Source organism: Ambystoma mexicanum, chromosome 2p (genome assembly GCF_040938575.1).
Source record: "Ambystoma mexicanum isolate Mex_15411 chromosome 2p, UKY_AmexF1_1, whole genome shotgun sequence".
Taxonomy (NCBI): Eukaryota; Metazoa; Chordata; class Amphibia; order Caudata; family Ambystomatidae; genus Ambystoma; species Ambystoma mexicanum.
This window is the reverse complement of record NC_090923.1, coordinates 1,147,384,145-1,147,401,185: the sequence shown is the minus strand read 5'-3', so window position 1 is coordinate 1,147,401,185 and position 17,041 is coordinate 1,147,384,145. Positions and strand designations below refer to the sequence as shown.

At 44.6% G+C, this 17,041-nt stretch overlaps 1 protein-coding gene across 4 annotated transcripts in view; it reads right to left on the bottom strand.

Moving 5' to 3' along the window:
- Positions 1-17,041, bottom strand: part of IQSEC2 (IQ motif and Sec7 domain ArfGEF 2) — a 1,791,459-nt gene that overhangs the window by 1,238,375 nt on the left and 536,043 nt on the right. The gene's annotated exons all lie outside the window — the stretch shown is intronic.

Genomic DNA, 17,041 nt, shown 5'->3' with positions numbered 1-17,041 from the left:
TAATTTTACCTCAAAAAAATGGTACCAGGGTGAATAGGAGAGCTCAACAATACAAGCAAACATATTTAGGGCATGTACAATAACCAGCAATACAATGCATAATAAACGCCGGGTGACAAGAGTCAAATTACATCCATACAGAGAAGCAGGTGGTGTTACCTATAAATCTGACCCAAAACCTAGGTTTTAAATAGTTCCCTACAAGACAAGAGATTAGAGGTTGCCGTAGGGAAATTAGGAATTAATTCCAGCAGGAGCCCCCACTTCACTCCCTTAAAGAGACAATGGAACAGGCAGGGAAAATGCCAAAATATGGTGTCCAGAAATTGAAGCAGAGTCTAATAACGAGGTCATGGTTTTTGCAGCTAAGGAACCAGATGTTCTTCCAAGAGCCATTTTGGGAGGGAGACAGGCATCTGAAATGGTACTCTAGCACTGACAGGAGCCTAGTTTAGTTATTTCTGAATGGGCCAGTGTGGCCAGTTTTCCTGGTTCCTGCAACCAACCTGATGATCAAAGGAACACTGTCTTCATAGGAGCAAGTGTGGATTTAGGTAAGTTTAAAGGAATAGCATTGCCTGTGTCTAAATGAGGAAAAACACGGGCCTGGACAAAAATCTGAGTGTTTCAAAGGGGTTTTGTTGGGGGGTCAACTTCTTCGGCCTCACGATATGTTAGTGTCGTGTGTGTGAAAAAGGTTAGGAGGAACCATTACCCCACCTCCATGGTTGTGCATAGATTTGTTGTTTTCGCACAAGAACTGCGCCACAAGTTTTGGTTTGATTTAAAATGTTTGATTTATAGTTCAAAAAGTTGTATTAAATTATCCTGAAGGAGAGTTTATGATGACACGTTCGACTCCTCAAGAGCCTTTCTCAAATCAGAAGCTAAAAGATATAGGCACTCATTTCGAGTAGGTAAGGAGACCGGTGCCGGTAATCTCTTACCGCCCTACTACGAGGTCCCTTAGCGGGTCCCTTCCTTAATGCCTGGTCTTACCAGGTGTTAAGGACGGGACCCGTTAAGGGACCTGGGCGCAAATAACGGGCTTGGCATACGGCGGCCCGTTATTTGCGCCCTCCCCACTCCCATTGAGCCCTATGGGGGCTCAAATGGGAACGGGGAATGGTTTGGTGAATGGGGACTTACCGGTCCCGCCAAGGTCAGACTAGACCGGTAAGTCCCCATTGCACCAAACCGGACACTGTACCGTTATTGGTGGCAGTCATGGCGCAAATAGCGCCATGACTACCACCAACCTCGGAATGAGGGCCATAGTATGCTAGGCATTCAAAAGAAAAGTTGGCAGATGTAAACAATGACTTAATGTACTATTCAAAAAACAAAAGATAAAGTAGCATTAATGGTGCAACAAGAGTCCTACCAGTAGACGCAGAAGGAAGTGTACAGTAAAGGACGACTGGAAGGCAGGGGACAGTAATAACAACTCTTTTTTTTATTGTATTGTTTTTGGTTATTACAACCTTTACAAAGAGTTTAGAAGTGTCATTTTCAAAACGCGAGACCCTGTCCACCTCTCAATCCTCTATAGGCAGCTCCTCAGAAGACGGATATCATGACGAGAGGAACAATACAGGTAGAACTGAGTGTTGTCCATCTACACGTGCCACTGTCACCAGTGAGCAGAGAACCCTGTGTCCACAGGTGTAGGTTCAACAACATGCGCGATGAGGTCCACCCCCAGCTAGCACGAGGATGGAAATGCAGGGAATCCAAACTGTGTAGGCAGAGGGGTCAGTATACAGGGGAGTCACCCTGATCACGAGGGAGAGAGGAACAAGGTCACAAAAATAAAAACTGTGATGGACATCCAGTGCATTCATTTCACTCCCTATTCTTGGTGCACAGGTGCAATGTGGTCTTAAGTTGTAACTGTGGACTTTCCCCAGTGTCCAGGGGATTTTGAGGGCATTTGCTGTGTTTATCTCCGCAGGTTGTCCGATCCAGCCTTTCACTACCCATTCGTGCCACTCGCCAGTTCCTCGTCGTGACTTTTGATTCCTAACCCCTCAGCCCTTCAGTCTGCAATTGTAACCTCTTATTGTTGGGCCTGCAGTCCGTTGTCCTACTTCTGAGCCTGGTATGCATTCTCATACCTCACTTCTGACTCAACCCTCCAGACTCCTATCAAGATCTGTGGCTTCTGAGCTCACCCTCTCCAGCTTCATCTCCTGATTCTGAGCTAATCCTCCCCCTCGTGTTTTGGCTTCTAGATTTAGGAGTAACATTCAGCCTAAAAGTTTTCAGCCTGTATCACTGTGCCCCGTGTCTCTTAAAGCCCCCATGCCTCTGCCTATGTCCTCCACTGTACACATGTTTAGATTCTAGATCAGCTCCACAGCTCAACAGCCCTTTGATCCATGCACCCTTTTAGTTTACCGTGGCTGGGCCAGCTATAGTGGGGATCCTTCTAGAATTCTGGCCTCAATGAGCAGTCCGAATTTCAGAGCACAGGCATCATATCTGAAGTGCACAGCAGTAGCAGAAATTAATGTTCTTGCTGAATACACCATTCCTTCTTTATGGGCCATACCATATTGCTAGTCCACTTTGGAATCGGACAACATACGGGCGCTTGCAGTGTACTCTTCAACCTGACGTGGTCTAGCTGAGACATGCAGCCTCAAACACAGTGCATGGGCCCAGCTGAAAGTCGCTGGTATGTTAAATATTACATGTTAAAGGTATTTGTACTGTGCACCGTCAGAGTTGGTCTCCAGGTGCTCTGGCGAATCTGCAAACGAGAAGGCGGGATGGGTTAGTAGGGTGAAGAGGGAGTAGGATAGTGAGAGGTGTGGTTTTCTGTTGGCAGCTTCATCTCGGTATACACTGTGCGCTGAGCTTTGGTGCGAGTATCAGAGCGATGTCAGTCCCTGTGTGCTGTTGGTGCGGTTTATGTGCTGTTGCAGTGTGGTGAAGTGCATGCTGCTTGCGGTACGAGAGGTGGTTGTGTGAGTTTTTTGAGTGAGTTAAGTATGCAGAAAGTTTGAACTTTTTGGTTAGTGGGCTATATGTTTTGCAGCTAATCTTCACGGTATGGCTGAATGCCTAGATTTCTGCAGTCCTGCATGGCGCAAAAACAGCTAGATTTGAGAGTCCTGTATAGTGGGAGAGAGGCCTACGCCTAACAGAACAATTGAGTATAGTACCATACATCGCTGGATTTGAGAAACAATTGAATAATTCAGCACAATCCTAGAACACAGCTAGATTTGACAGTCCTGTATAGTGGGAGAAAGGCCTACGCCAGTACATTAGTAAAGCAGCATTCTCGCTAGGGCGGACACTGTCACTTTTAAAGGCATATAAGTAGCTGTTGTGAAAAGTGCAGGACCTGTTGCAACAATGGTGAAAAGTGTTGATACTTTGCCTTTAAATGTTTAGTAACCTTGCTGACTAAGGTGGAAACTGTACCATGAAAAGAGTGAAGTGCGAAAGTGCCGCATTCCTGGTAATGCATAGCTGCCCAACAGAGAAGTTCTCATTAAAGCATACAATACCCAGGGTAACAAGTGCTGGCACTGCCCCCTTACATCGACTGCAGCAATGCCAAAGCATGCAGGCCGTGCATCGTTAAATAGATCTCCTGCTGAAATTGAGCATCCCTGCTGAGAAGTTTTGAGTCTGTCTGAGTAATGGTTGCCAGTCCTAAACAGAAATGCTAATAATCTCCATTTACACGTACAGCAGCAATGGTGAAATTGCCATTTTGACCCCATTACAAGTATGACATCCATCTCGTGAAGTGCTGACACTTTCCCATGAAAAGTATAGCAGCAATGCTGAAAATAATACTCCCATCCCAGCACAAGTATAACAGGCCCGTTAAAAGGTGCCAACACCGCGGCAATAGCATTAAAACAGCCATGGTGAGAAGTGCCAGCATGTTCAGTTAAAAGTGCTGGTGGTCTGCCATTAACATTACAGCAACCCTGCGAAAAAAAATTAAAAAAGGGCTGGTAGTACCTTTAAACTTATAGCGGACCTGCTGGTTTATTTCCATTTTCCATTCAAAGTACAGCAGCACTGAGCAGACCTGCGGATGCCGCCCCATTAAAGCACACAAGTTAGTCCAAGTCCAGCCTCATATTCCGGCATTGACCTTTCAAATTATTGCAGGCCTTCTGGGAAGTGCTGGAGCTGTCCAATGGAAAGCATAGCAGCCTTATTTAAAAGTCCACCCAGAGCCCTGCAGGAGCATTCCTAGTCAACGGAGAACACGTGTGAGAAATGATGGCTCTCTGGCGCAGTTCAATTAAAAGAATAGCAGCTCGGCATAAACATGACGTCATTTCATCGCCCTGCCCACCAACATGTGTATTTGCATTCGGTTTTTTTATAGCACAAACCTAGCTAGGAAGAAATGGGGCTTGGTACGTGTCGTTGAGAGTAACATATGAGGTAAGCAAGGGGTTACAATAATTGGCATGGAAGTTCCAGCCATGAGGTGGGGTGTAATGCGAGTATGCAATGAGTGCAGATAGTACCTAGATATTGGGGGTCATTACAAGTTGGGCGGTAAGGGATACCGGTGCCGGTAATCCCTTACCGCCCAATTCCGAGGACCCTTAGCGGGAATTGTAAAGAACGTGTGGTCTGACCACACGTCCTTTACTGGTCCCGCTAAGGGACCAGGGCGCTAATAACGGGCGTGAAATTCGCGAGCCCGTTATTAGCACCCTCCCCATTCCCGTTGAGCCCTCTGAGGGCTCAAATGGGAATGGGGAATGGTTGGTTCAATGGGGACTTACCGGTCCCTCCAGGGTCGGAATGCACCGGTAAGTCCCCATTACACCAGACCGGTGCCGGACCCGGTATTGGAGGTAGCCATGGCGCAAATAGCACCATGCCTACCTCCAATCTCGGAATGAGGCCCATTGACTTAAGAGTAAGGTCTCAAGTTCCTTCTGGAACTGAAAGGGCCTTGGCAGCATGCAGATTGGGACTAGGATAGTGTTCCAGTAGGCAGAGGCATAGCAAGAGAAGGTCTGTTTCTTGAGTTTTCCCTGTCTGACAGTTTCGTCTTGAGCCCAGTGATACCTGGCTCCTGGAGGAGTGCAACCTACCTGAGCTACAGAGTTTTGCAGCTATATAGGCAGGTGTGTGAGCAGTGGTTGGCTTACAGGTAATGCAGGTATTCTTACAGAGTAGTCTGGCTGGGATGGGGAGCCAGTGCAGCTCCCTTACGATGGGGGAGATGTTGCTGAATTTCTTGCTTCTGGTTACAAGTTGTTCTGGGGCATGTTGGCCAACCCTAAGTGTGGGCTTTTGGGTTGCTCATGCGCCGCTGAGCAGTGTGTTTCCCCCATTGAGCTGGAAGATTTCCAGAGTCTGTACTGCAGTTCTGTAGTCTGTGGGTGGAAGTAAGGGTTTTTATCTTCCAGAGGGGTACGAGGCAGTTTGAGCCTTTTTGTCTATATCTTGTTAGAAGAAGAGAGTGCTCTTTATAGCAAACCTTAGTGAACAGTTAATTAAGCATAAACATGGCTTGCAAAATCTACTCACCTGCTCGCATAGTCAAGGAGATTTTATAGAGGTTGAGTCCCATTACATGGTTCTCAACCTTGCTGGCAAGTATGGGGATGTTTGAAACTTTCATTTGCCATTTACTGCAAACAAAATGTGTTTGCGGTAAATATAAAATGAACGTTTTACTGTATGTGGCTGGCCTCAGTGTGGCAGCATTCCACCAAATATGTGGCGTGCTTATGGTGACATGCACCATTTTACAGAATTCCCTGGTAAATGTTTTGTCACCCATCAGCACAGGGCGAGTGCTTTTCTCTAAGGCTGAGTGTGTAAACTAAGGAACTCAACCTGCAGGTCCAGTGTAATTTTAACGAATTTGCAGTCCTTATTAATTCCATAAAATTTACAGATGAGTGCTGCAATATTTCCTTTTTTTGCTGCAAACTTTAAAAAATAATGCCTCAATATCCTGGAGGAGTCTGAATAGAGGGTATGAAGTTGTGGTGCTTGAAGTAAAAAACATTAGTTTAATTGTGAATTAAGTAAAGAGAGAAAACAGGTTAGTGAATTAAATGTTTTTTTATGGCCCAATCAAAATTCAGTAGCCATAGCTTATGCCTTGTAAACAGAAAGCTTGGTAAAACAGGCCCAGCAGTTTTGTTAAATTGCTGCCCTTCTGCAGTAGCGATTTGAACAATATATCCCAGGGTTTTCTGTTGCCCCTCTGATTTTAGAAATAAGAGTGAATCACAGTTTGGACTGAGCCCTGTCAGTGGTCCACAGTGAGCATGAGGGCAGGGGAAAAATTGCATTCTCCTGCTCTAGTCATTCTCATGGAAGAAAGGTGGCTTGATGGTGTGGGGGTGCACCCTTCTTCCCAGTGGACAGCTTTTATATAACTAATGACACCACACACATTTTGTAAAGCACAGCACAAAATACTTGATCCGTGAGGGGCCATCAGCCAGTTGTGCCAAGATGGCCATGTAGTCAGGCCCAACTACCTTAAGTCTAGGTACACTTGCCCTCCCGGTATGTTAAACCTCTATCCATCATAACGGTAAAAGCTTGCAAGAAAAGTTACTCGTACGCTTGGGAGACCTTTAAAGTGACAGGGAACTAATCTGTTGGCAGGCAGATTAATATGTCAGCCATAGCTTCTGCCCCTCCCCTCTCCCACACCAATACTGCATGGGTGAGAGATGTTACTCACAGAGACAACCATACCGCCCTCATCCACTGCAGGTACAACAGGACTTGGGGACAATGTGAGCTAGAGATGGCAAAAGCAGTCAAACTAACGGTGTAACAGTAACAGCACATGCATTAGACACAAAGCAAACATGCACTCCACATGAAGAACGCGTACAATAGGTAACATATGCATTTAGACATGAAGAATTCTAACATAGCATCCAAAGACATGAAGAACACTAGCATGACCAATGTATGAGGTGAATGCAACATGAAGGACACACAAATATAGGTTGTTAACACAGAGACAAGAGTGTAATTGGGCAGCCATCTATTTAAAAATTGATGCCACCACCTGTTTGTGAATGAGCAAAGGCCTCATGAACTCAGGAAAACTCAAAAGGCTGAAATCAAAGAAATAAATATCCATGCAGAGCTCAGACAGTAGCTGGCAACTAGTGCCAAGGTGAGAGTGAAATAAGGGAAAATTGGAACGGTTAAATGAAGGGACAAGATAACAATTCCCAAGACGCACACAGTATAATCCCAGATTAATTAAGGTTTCATAAGAGTACAACCAGTCTTTGTTAGCCAGGTTCAGTAAAACAGTAAGCCATAATACTCCATAAAGAATAACTCAAGAGTGTTGCTAGTGGCAACAGAAAAAAAGACACATACATTAATATTAGCAAAAACCTTAATAAATAGGAGGTAATTCAATTCCATTCACAGTCTTTTAGCATGTGACTCATAATTGGATAAGACCGACTATTCATTAGAAGCCAACATAGATAAGACACCTGCAGTACTCCCTAAAATGCACACACAGACACAAGTTGCCACACGGCCAAGTGCAAAGGGATTGCCTGAGAATGATGGATGGTAACTTTTAACTGAAGAAATAATAATCCATGCATCTCTCCCCCCCTACTATAGATCTGCTTCATATCTTGATAACCTGTCAAGTGTCCAAGGTTGGTTAGCTAACCAACCATTTGTCGTAGAGATGATGCATTTTTTCTTTTTTTTCTTTATGATTATAGGGGTGGTTCAAGGGGGAGCCGTCAGATACACGTAAACTCAATGAAATGTTGTATCCCTATGGAATCCTTATGCAGCCAAACCCACTAACGTATCCCTGTAGGTTTTTTACACTGAGATTATGTTATGTCATTGCTGACACATTTGTATTATTTAAGCAATTGTTTTTGAATAAAATGTTAAGAACGATGAGATTTGAATGTTTGTATGCTGTGCCGGCTTTGTTTTGATGATAATAAAGCTGGGTTTTGCCATACACCCTGTCTACTGCGTCATTCAGTTTGGTTTGGACTGACTCCATTTCCTCTCGGTCGATTTAGGATTTTGACCCCCTTAACATATGGTAGAAGAAGATGGTCAGCCTAGCCACATTGGACTATTAAGGGGTCCCCACTGTGTCCCAGAGGACTGCAGAGGTGTCTGTGAAGAACAGGAAACAGGGGAGGGGAGATTTTGTATATTTTGGGTTTGTGAAGAAATAAGAGATTGAAAAAGAGATATCTTACAACAAGGGTTGTGTGATGAATCTGGGGATGTCCTCATTGCTTACGAGGGGGGACCTCCCCTCAGGTGGCCAGGGTGAGACAGAGGCTTCCTGATCCAAACTCTGGGGATGGCTATTTGTGGGAGGTTAACATGGGAGAAAACACACCATGGGGTGATACAACATCAGAACCAGTCACATGATTCCACAATTCGCTTATAGGGATGTTCCCTCCATTACTCATGCCCTCAAGGCATATGGTGGTAAATCCCTTCTACAGACCACAAGATCTTCTGACACTCTACAATATCCTGTAAATAGAATGACAAGAACTGTTTTTCAATTTCATGTATGTATAGCCTTTGACGATACTGGGACGAGGAGGAGGAACAGCGTAGTGAAGATCACTAGAGCATAAAGCCCATGCCATGCTCTAGTCACTGTAAGAAGTGGTGGCATGGTCGGTGTTTCTAACCCCCAACAGCTGAGGAATCAGAGAGAGAAGCTGACCAGAGCAAGTGGCTTCTGTGGCAGAAGCAAACGGCACACCAAGAGCTCAGCAACCGGCGCAACCTGCAGATGAGTGAGGAACACGCAGAGTACTGCACAACATGGAAAGGCTGACGGTCCTGTGAAGAAGGTTAAGTAGGTAAACCAAAGCTTTCATGTTGCACAAGCAGTATCAGTGAAGGCAAGACGTGAAGCTTTCTGGACCTCCCGAATGTATACACAAACCACAGAAGAATGCGAGGAATGCTGGAGCAGCCACATATGACCGATGTGCCCTTTGGGGAAGGTGGGAGCACCGGGGAGCTTCATGGCTATTGCTGCCTAACATGGAAGAGGGACACAAGCCCAGTGGAAGTGAATGAGAGGGGATGAGAGGGAATCAGTGACTCGGTTTTGGCAGAAAAGCAGGGCAGAGCTGAAACCTGCAAACTAATGTGTTTTGAAACCTGCAACACAAATTAAAAATCTTGCAAAAGAGACTTGTGAATCATACCATAAAAACCTAGGGAGGAGCCATATCCTGAGGGATTGTGAAATAAGTAAACTGTACCATGAAGTCCAGACAGAAGAATACATCAGGCAAAGCCAAGTGGGTGAAAGAATCCTACGGGGAACCCATGCCCTTAGAGATTGTTTGTCAAGTCAAGCACATGAGCAAGCCCTGGCAGGTGAGTATACCAGGCAAATTCAAGTTTGCAAGAGTGTCAAGTGAAATACATGAGAAATCCCTGGCAGGAGAGTATACCAGGCAGATTCAGGTTTGCAAGAGTGTCAAATAAAACATATGAGAAAGCACAGGCAAGGAAGTATACCAGGCAAAGGCAACCTGGCAAGTTTGTAAAGGTAAATCACATAAGGAAGTCCTGATATGAGAATACATCAATGTCAGGCATCCAGTCCGGGTCGCTTCAAAGACATTACACATTCCTTCAGCAACTAGTACTGCCCATCATGGGCTTTCTTGCTCCTCTCTCCCTGTTCCGTGTACAGCTCTCAACACTTCATGATTATTGCATGTTGCACGCAAAAACGCCTTAGCTCTTCCCCGTTCCTTCCAACAACGCTGGGGGTTGCCATGGAGACGCGGGTTGCCATTGCACTGTTGTTCAGGGTTACGTCACCTCCAACATCATGCCGCTCATTACAGGTGACAACGATATAAACCCTGCCCAACCCCGGAAGCATTGCTTCTGAATACTTCATTCATTCAAGCACTCAAGTTTGTTACTTCAATTTTTGACCTATTTTTGTTTCACAGAACTGCATTCTGCCTTGCCCTTGTTTCTTCACCTGGTTACTGTTAATACTTTGTTGCTCTGACCTTGGAACGCTGATACGATCTGCCTCGCCTATTGTCTCTGCCTGGATTCGAATGCTGCTCATCTGACCACAGAACATTTTTAGAACTGTGTTTGCCTCACGTCTTGCTCGTCTACGTATCTCGGAAACTCTGCTGATCACAGAATGTTTCTTGGCCTGCCTTTGCCTTTCATCTGTCAAATACTACGAACTTTGGATTTTGGATTTTCTCTTGACGATCAACGATTGTGCTTGGACTAGAGACTGCCATACAAGCACCTTTTAGGCATCCTCGTGCTGGCGGTGTTAAGCTTTTTCTTTGTGAAATTGTTGGATTATGAATATCGCCTGAAATCACCCTTGGAACAGGTTGTGACTGGTACTTGCTTCATCATGGATCCTGTAATCCATCTCTTGTGGGTAAGACTGCTTTAGTGCATTTGGTTATGGTAGATGAGAAGCTATTACGTTCTTTCTTGTTGTAAACAACATATAATTTATCTATAGGATCCCGCCATGCCCATTGAGTCTTTTGACCTTTTGTAAAAACACACACCTCATGTGAGTTACAATCGTTTCTTTTTGAATACTCCTATTGTTGTGACCACTGTGCGAACCTACACGTTTCGTTGCATCCTGCTGTCTTCTGGGGCAAAATACCACCTCACCCTGTAATCTTCTGGGGCGAAACCTCACCCTGCTGTCTTCCGGGCGACATTCCATCTTTCAGGCAATTCATCTTCCAAGATAGTCCTTTAGTACTATTGAAAGTTGTATTGTGGGGAAGAACTCTTCACCTACACTACGTGCTCAACTGCCCATAGGTCAGGATTAAGACCCGTGAGGGTCTTTACAATCAGGTATATCCAAAAACTGTGTTGAAATTACATTAAAGAGGAGAAGAAACCTGGCAAGGGAACACAACAGTTATCCAGCCAAGTTGTTTTACTTATAAACCACTTTTGCTGAACAGAGAAGTCTAAGGAAGGCTTCTATCCATAAGGGGTTTGGAAAATCTATAAGAGGAAAACCTGGGGAAGGGAACAATTGACTGGAACTGTAAGAATCATCCAATTGGGGACTTCTATGTTAGAGTTACCTATTTCCTTTTGAACTCAAACATTTTTGTACACTTTCAAGGCCAACACATTACCCTTTTCACCTTAGAAAATATTTTTAGAATGTGAGGGCCAGAATAGAACTTTGGACACAAGACATTTTGCTTTGGACATCTTGATATTGGACAAACTCTTAGTTTGGGTTTTCTGTAGGGATCATTCCTCTTAGAGTAGGGACACCGAGGCAGTTCCCAGCCACCTTTTTAATTTGAAATGAAAGTCTATAGCCAAAACTATGAACTCTCTGTGTCTGCGTCTCATTCCTTGTTCCTCACAGATGGAAAGGATCACGTGGTAAGCCTCATTATGGGGCAGTAATAAAAGAGACAGATCCCTCACAGAGAGTAAGAAGATAGCTGTGTTCTATTGGTGTAATGATTGCTGGCATCAGCCTCATGTTGTGAGATAACCCAGGCCTTTTAGAAGTGGGTTTCAGTGTATTTGTGGAGGATGTAAAGTGGTGGTGTGAACCGGCGAGTGTAGTTTGGTGTGGGAGCAGCGAGGTGGGGCTGCTCGGAGCGTGAGTGGCGCTTGTAGTGCCGCTCAGTAGGATTCAGTGACACAGGAAGCCCTGTCTCAGAGAGACACATGGGTTTTAATTTGTGGAGTGGTGTGTAAAGGAGGAAAAAAGTAAGCGAGAACTGAAGTAGAGTTTGTTGATTACTGATAAGTTGCGTTGTGAACTATTATAATGGGGGACACTTCAATCATTCATTTATGTAAGTCATTGCCCCAATATAAGGACAGAATTGTCAAGTAACACACGGACTGGGTTAAAGACACAGCAGGTAAGAGGTTTATGTCCTGGGCACAAGAAGGCACTCATTCAAAGATGGTATTGCAACACATGTGCACCTGTTTACATGCCTATTATAAGGGAAAACAGTTATAAGGGAAAACAGTTACAGAATAGATTAGGTATACTTGGGCTATGGAAATCAAATACAAAGGAATGGATGCTTAACCAGCGTGAGGAAGAGTGCATGATGTCCATGGCTCCTCCTCCTCCTCTCCAGAGCAGGGATCCGTCCTCAACTGTACAAGGATTATATCCTTTAAAGGCAGCTGCAGGATACGCCAACCCCATCTGTGTGCCCCCAGCATAAAGTGCGAGAGGCAAAATGATGAGTGGGCAAAGGCCACACTAATATTGGAATAATAGGATGCATGGCATAGGGTGCAAGAGAAACTAAACGAGGAGGATGACAAGTGTCAGAGAGCTAAAGGTACGCAGGGCAGAAACTATGAGACAGCAATTGTACCAGATAAATGCAAAGGAGGACAGATAATATTGAAACTTCATGGAAAGAGCATTGATGAATGTAACAAGAAGGTGACAGAAGGTTGAGATGGACAGGAGGTGGACAATGAGAAACGGCTCTGGGAAAAGAGAGAAAGGGAGAGACAAAGGGAAGAGAAGGAAAGGGAGGAAAGAGGAAGACATGGGAAGAGAAAGAAAGAGCAAAGAAAAGAGGGGAAGAGAAAGGAAAAGAGAAACTGCGAGGTGAAGCAAGGGAAAGAGAGAAGCTTAGAGAGCCGCATTAAGAAAGTCGATGACATTATGATTAGATATTCGATGTCAGGCAAAGGGGAAGAAGGTGTTATGCAAAGAAGAAGTTAAAGTGTAGACGGGAACAGAAAGGATGGCATTGGTGCAGGAGAAAGTTGGAAAAAAGACCAGCAAGAGGAAGGCAGCAACATAATACAAGAAGTTATGAGTGTAACATACAGAACAGATCCTCTTAGGAGACTAGATTTTGAGGACAGAGAGGCTGAGGAAGATGATGAAACATCGACATAAGATGAAAATGACAAAGAGAGTGGGGGAAGAGGAAGCTACACAAGTACTGTCTGTGGGCACATGTGTGGGGAGAGAGGTAGCTTGGTCAGATTTAGAGGAACCGACAGTAAGGCCAGAGCCCATTAAATACCCATGGCACCTAAAGATGAGGCTGTGGGAAGAAGAGAGAAAGAGTAGATATGTAAACAGGTTGAGAGCTTTACAAGGAAGATAAAAAGGTTAGCATGACGGAGAGCGAGGAAGGGCACAGCCACACAGTTGTGCAGAACAAGACTGACAGAATTCCCACTACTACAGAAAAGTAAAGGACGTTCACAGCAGGCGCAGGGAAGTGGATCTATGAGTTAGAATGGGGACGGCGGGTATGACGTTTGCTGTGGCAGACATGAGAAGCCTGTTCGCTGCCATATTGGGCAATCAATCAGAGGACGTTTGGAAATGGGCACGTATCATGGGGTGACAGCCCAAAACACAAGAAATGGCGAAGCACCTTTTAACAATCGTATGGCAGACGTCTAGAAGGCACTTAGAATACAATACCCAGACACAACAAGTATGGGTGCAATCATGGCCCAAAAGATTGGGCCAGATGAAGACCCCACTGCTTATATACATAATATATGGAGAAGTGGCATCTAGAGACAAGAGAATCATGGTACAAAAATATCACCATTTGTTTATCACATTTTGAGTCAGGGACTCCCCGAATGGGTACAGAGGCAATTAAAGAAAATTGTGGGGGATCGAGAAAAAACCATGGCCCGAGATACAACTGAACATTGTTCATCATTGTAGATTAAAACAAGAGAAGGGCAGAAAGAAAGCTGAGGAAAGAAAGGTAGAGGAAACAAATTTAGTGCAAAAGAAATTCTCAAAATTGCCGATTGAAGGAGCCATGTTAACGAGTGCAAGAGAAAACAATGAAATGCAGCACAGCAGGCGCAGCCAGGGCCAAATGGAGACTTTGCAGGAAGAGGCGAATATAATTATTATCGCTGGGGATGAGGGTTTGCCACCAGAGGTAAAGGGTTTGTATTTCAAGCTCCGCAAGGAGGAGGGTTTAATCGAGGGCAACCATGATTAGGAGGAGCACCACAACAGTGTTGGACATGTGGGAAAATGGAGCACATTTCACGTGTATGCAGAAGTAGGGGAGGAATGCAACAGAATTGGCAATCAGTAGACACAAGAGGGGGCAGCATACCCTCACCATATAGTGCAGAACCACCAGCATGGTACACCCAAGATTACACACAGTATCTGGCCCAGCACCACAAATACAGAGATGCAACAGGAGATGTCTCCTCAGACGCAGTAAGCACAAACGAAGGCAGTGACGCCCTGGAACGGGAACATATTGGCACAGGCACCTACTCCTAGAATAGGGGGTGAGACAGTAGTGGGAGGGAATCCTTTTACTGGTACTGAACTGAAAATGTACCCACAATAGGACAGCCCACAGAAAGACTTGATGTGTTCCATCATATCGATTACACCAGACCCACAGGAGGAACCAAGGATAGGGGTGACTACAGGTGACAACACAATTTCCTTTTTGGTGGATATGGGAGCTACTCGATACTGTGTTAGAGAGGGGAAATTCTCAATGTCAGGTATTTCCACAGACGTGCAAAGATTTTCTGTGGCGATGACAAAGGTTCAGTATAAAGATAACTTGCCCCCAGGAAATCACCCAGAGAATGTAATTACTGAGTGAAGTATCATCCTTTCTTCAAGACATATAGCTAGCTCACTATGGCCGAGCAGTCCGTGTGATGTTGGTCTATTAAAAGGAGCAGGAGCAGATCAAATTTAACTAAAGAAGAGAGCCATTCTACCACAAATGAAACAGCATCCCATGTCAAAGGAAGCTGACAAGGGTATCTATGAAACTATTGCCACCTTAGTGGAACAGCAGATATAAATGCCTTCAGAATCGTCATGCAACACGGTAGTATCTCCAATTAAAAAGGCAACAGGAGGGTCATGGTGTTTGATGCCCACGGAATAAGATTGTTGAGGCAGAATTTCCATTACAGCCAAGTCCAGCCACGATATTATGTAACATCCCGTCTAAAGCTAAATATTATACAATGATTGATTTAAAGAATGGCTTCTTTTCAATTCCCTTGCATCAAGATTCTCAATATTTGACCGCGTTCATCTACAGCAGAATCTGATTCCAACATTCTAGTTTACCCCACGGGTATTGTAAATCACCCTCAGTCTTCAACAGGGTGCTACAAATGGACTTGGGAAATTTACAATTTGACAGTACAGTTGTCCAATGCGTGGATGCCATATTAGTATGTAGCACCACAGAGAAAAAGTGTACAAAAGACTTAGTGAAACTGGTGACAATATTGGCAGAAAAAGGGTACAAAGTGGACAAAGAAAAATTACAATATTGCCAGGAGGAGGTTGAATACATCGGTTAGCTAATATCAAAAGAATGAAGGACCTGAAAGAGCAGAAACAATCTCCAAAACATGCATGCCAGAGACACTGAAAGAATTATAGCAATTTCTAGGCCTTTGCAATTATTGTAAGGCATGGGTCTTTGACTATAGAATGTATGTCAGGCCACTCTTAAATGGACAGAAAGAAGCGCAGAAAGACAAAAGTGACATAGCCAGGTCAGGTGAGGCCTTTGGTGAGTTAAAGCTAGCAATTAGCACTGCTCAAGTGTTAAGGATCCCTGATTACAATGAAGACTTTATTCTATTTTCCCATTCAAATGGAGTAGTGATGATGGCTGTCTTGCACAGAAAATACTATGGGATACAACCCATTACCATTCTACAGTGGGATCAAAGATCCAGTAATGAGAGGCCATTACCCATGCGAGGAAGCATTGGCTGGAGCAGCTTTGCAATTGAGAAATCTGCCAGCATAACTATGGGATGTTCAGTTACATAATATGTTGAACATGCCATTTTCTCCATCCTTGAAAAGCCCAAAAGTACGTTGATACACAGAGAGCCTCAGGCTATGAGGTGATTATTTTGAATCCATTGATCAAAATTGTTAGGTGCTGAGTAATGAACCCAGCCAGATTCCTAGCAGAACCAGTGAAGGAGGGAGATTATGGGGGTCATTACGAGGTAGGGGGTAACCATGCCGCTATTAGTGGCATGGCTACCCCCTTACCGGATACCGGGTCCGGGTTCCTTGAATGAGGAATTACCGGGCCATTCTGACCTTGGGCCCGGTAATTCCCCATTCAAGGAACCCAGACACTGAACATCCCCTTTCCCATTCGAGCCCCCATAGTACTCAATGGGAATGGGGAGGGTGCTAACAACGGGACCCGCTAAGGGTGCCTGGTAAAACCAGGCGTCCTTAGCGAGTTCCCGCGAGCAGACTCGTAATGGGGCGGTAAGAGGTTGACGGATCCGGCACCTTTACCGGCGCTGTTAACCTCTTACCGCCTCACTCATAATGACCCCCTATGTGTATAATTGTTTAACCTACACTGATTATTATGGTGTACCCCATGTCAAGGAAAATGACCAGAGAAGGGGGATAATTCTCTTTGTTATGATATGATATATTTATAAAGCGCTTAATACCCAGAGGTTTCTAAGCACGGATCCGGGGATCAAACCTATGTTGCCCTGTGTCATCTTGTTTCCAAGGCAAGCATGGTGCCCCTGAGCTATCCTCCAGAGACTGAGTCATCAACGATAGATCAGAGTACTGTAGAGCGGCATAGTGGAACAGCAGTGGTAAAGGCAGGAGAGAATTACAGCTTTAAGATAGTAACAAGTGCAATTCGACCAGTGCATTTTTCAGTATAAGCAGCAGAGTTGATAGCGTTGATTTTGGCATTTAAAGCGCATGAGGGCTTCCTGCATGCAAATGGCACACCAGTAAAGCATGCACCTTTTCTATTTATTTATTTATTTATTTGGATATGTTAAGCGCCCATCAGCATTGTGGCGCTGTTACAGAATATTTGACTTGGTACAAGATAATAACAGTGGTTACAGGTAGAGATCATGTCTATTTAGCAAAAAAGAGCAGGGAGTTCCATGGTTACAGTGGAACAGTGTGGGAGCAATCGTTATTACAATAACAGACGGATATGGTGTTCCGTGGTTA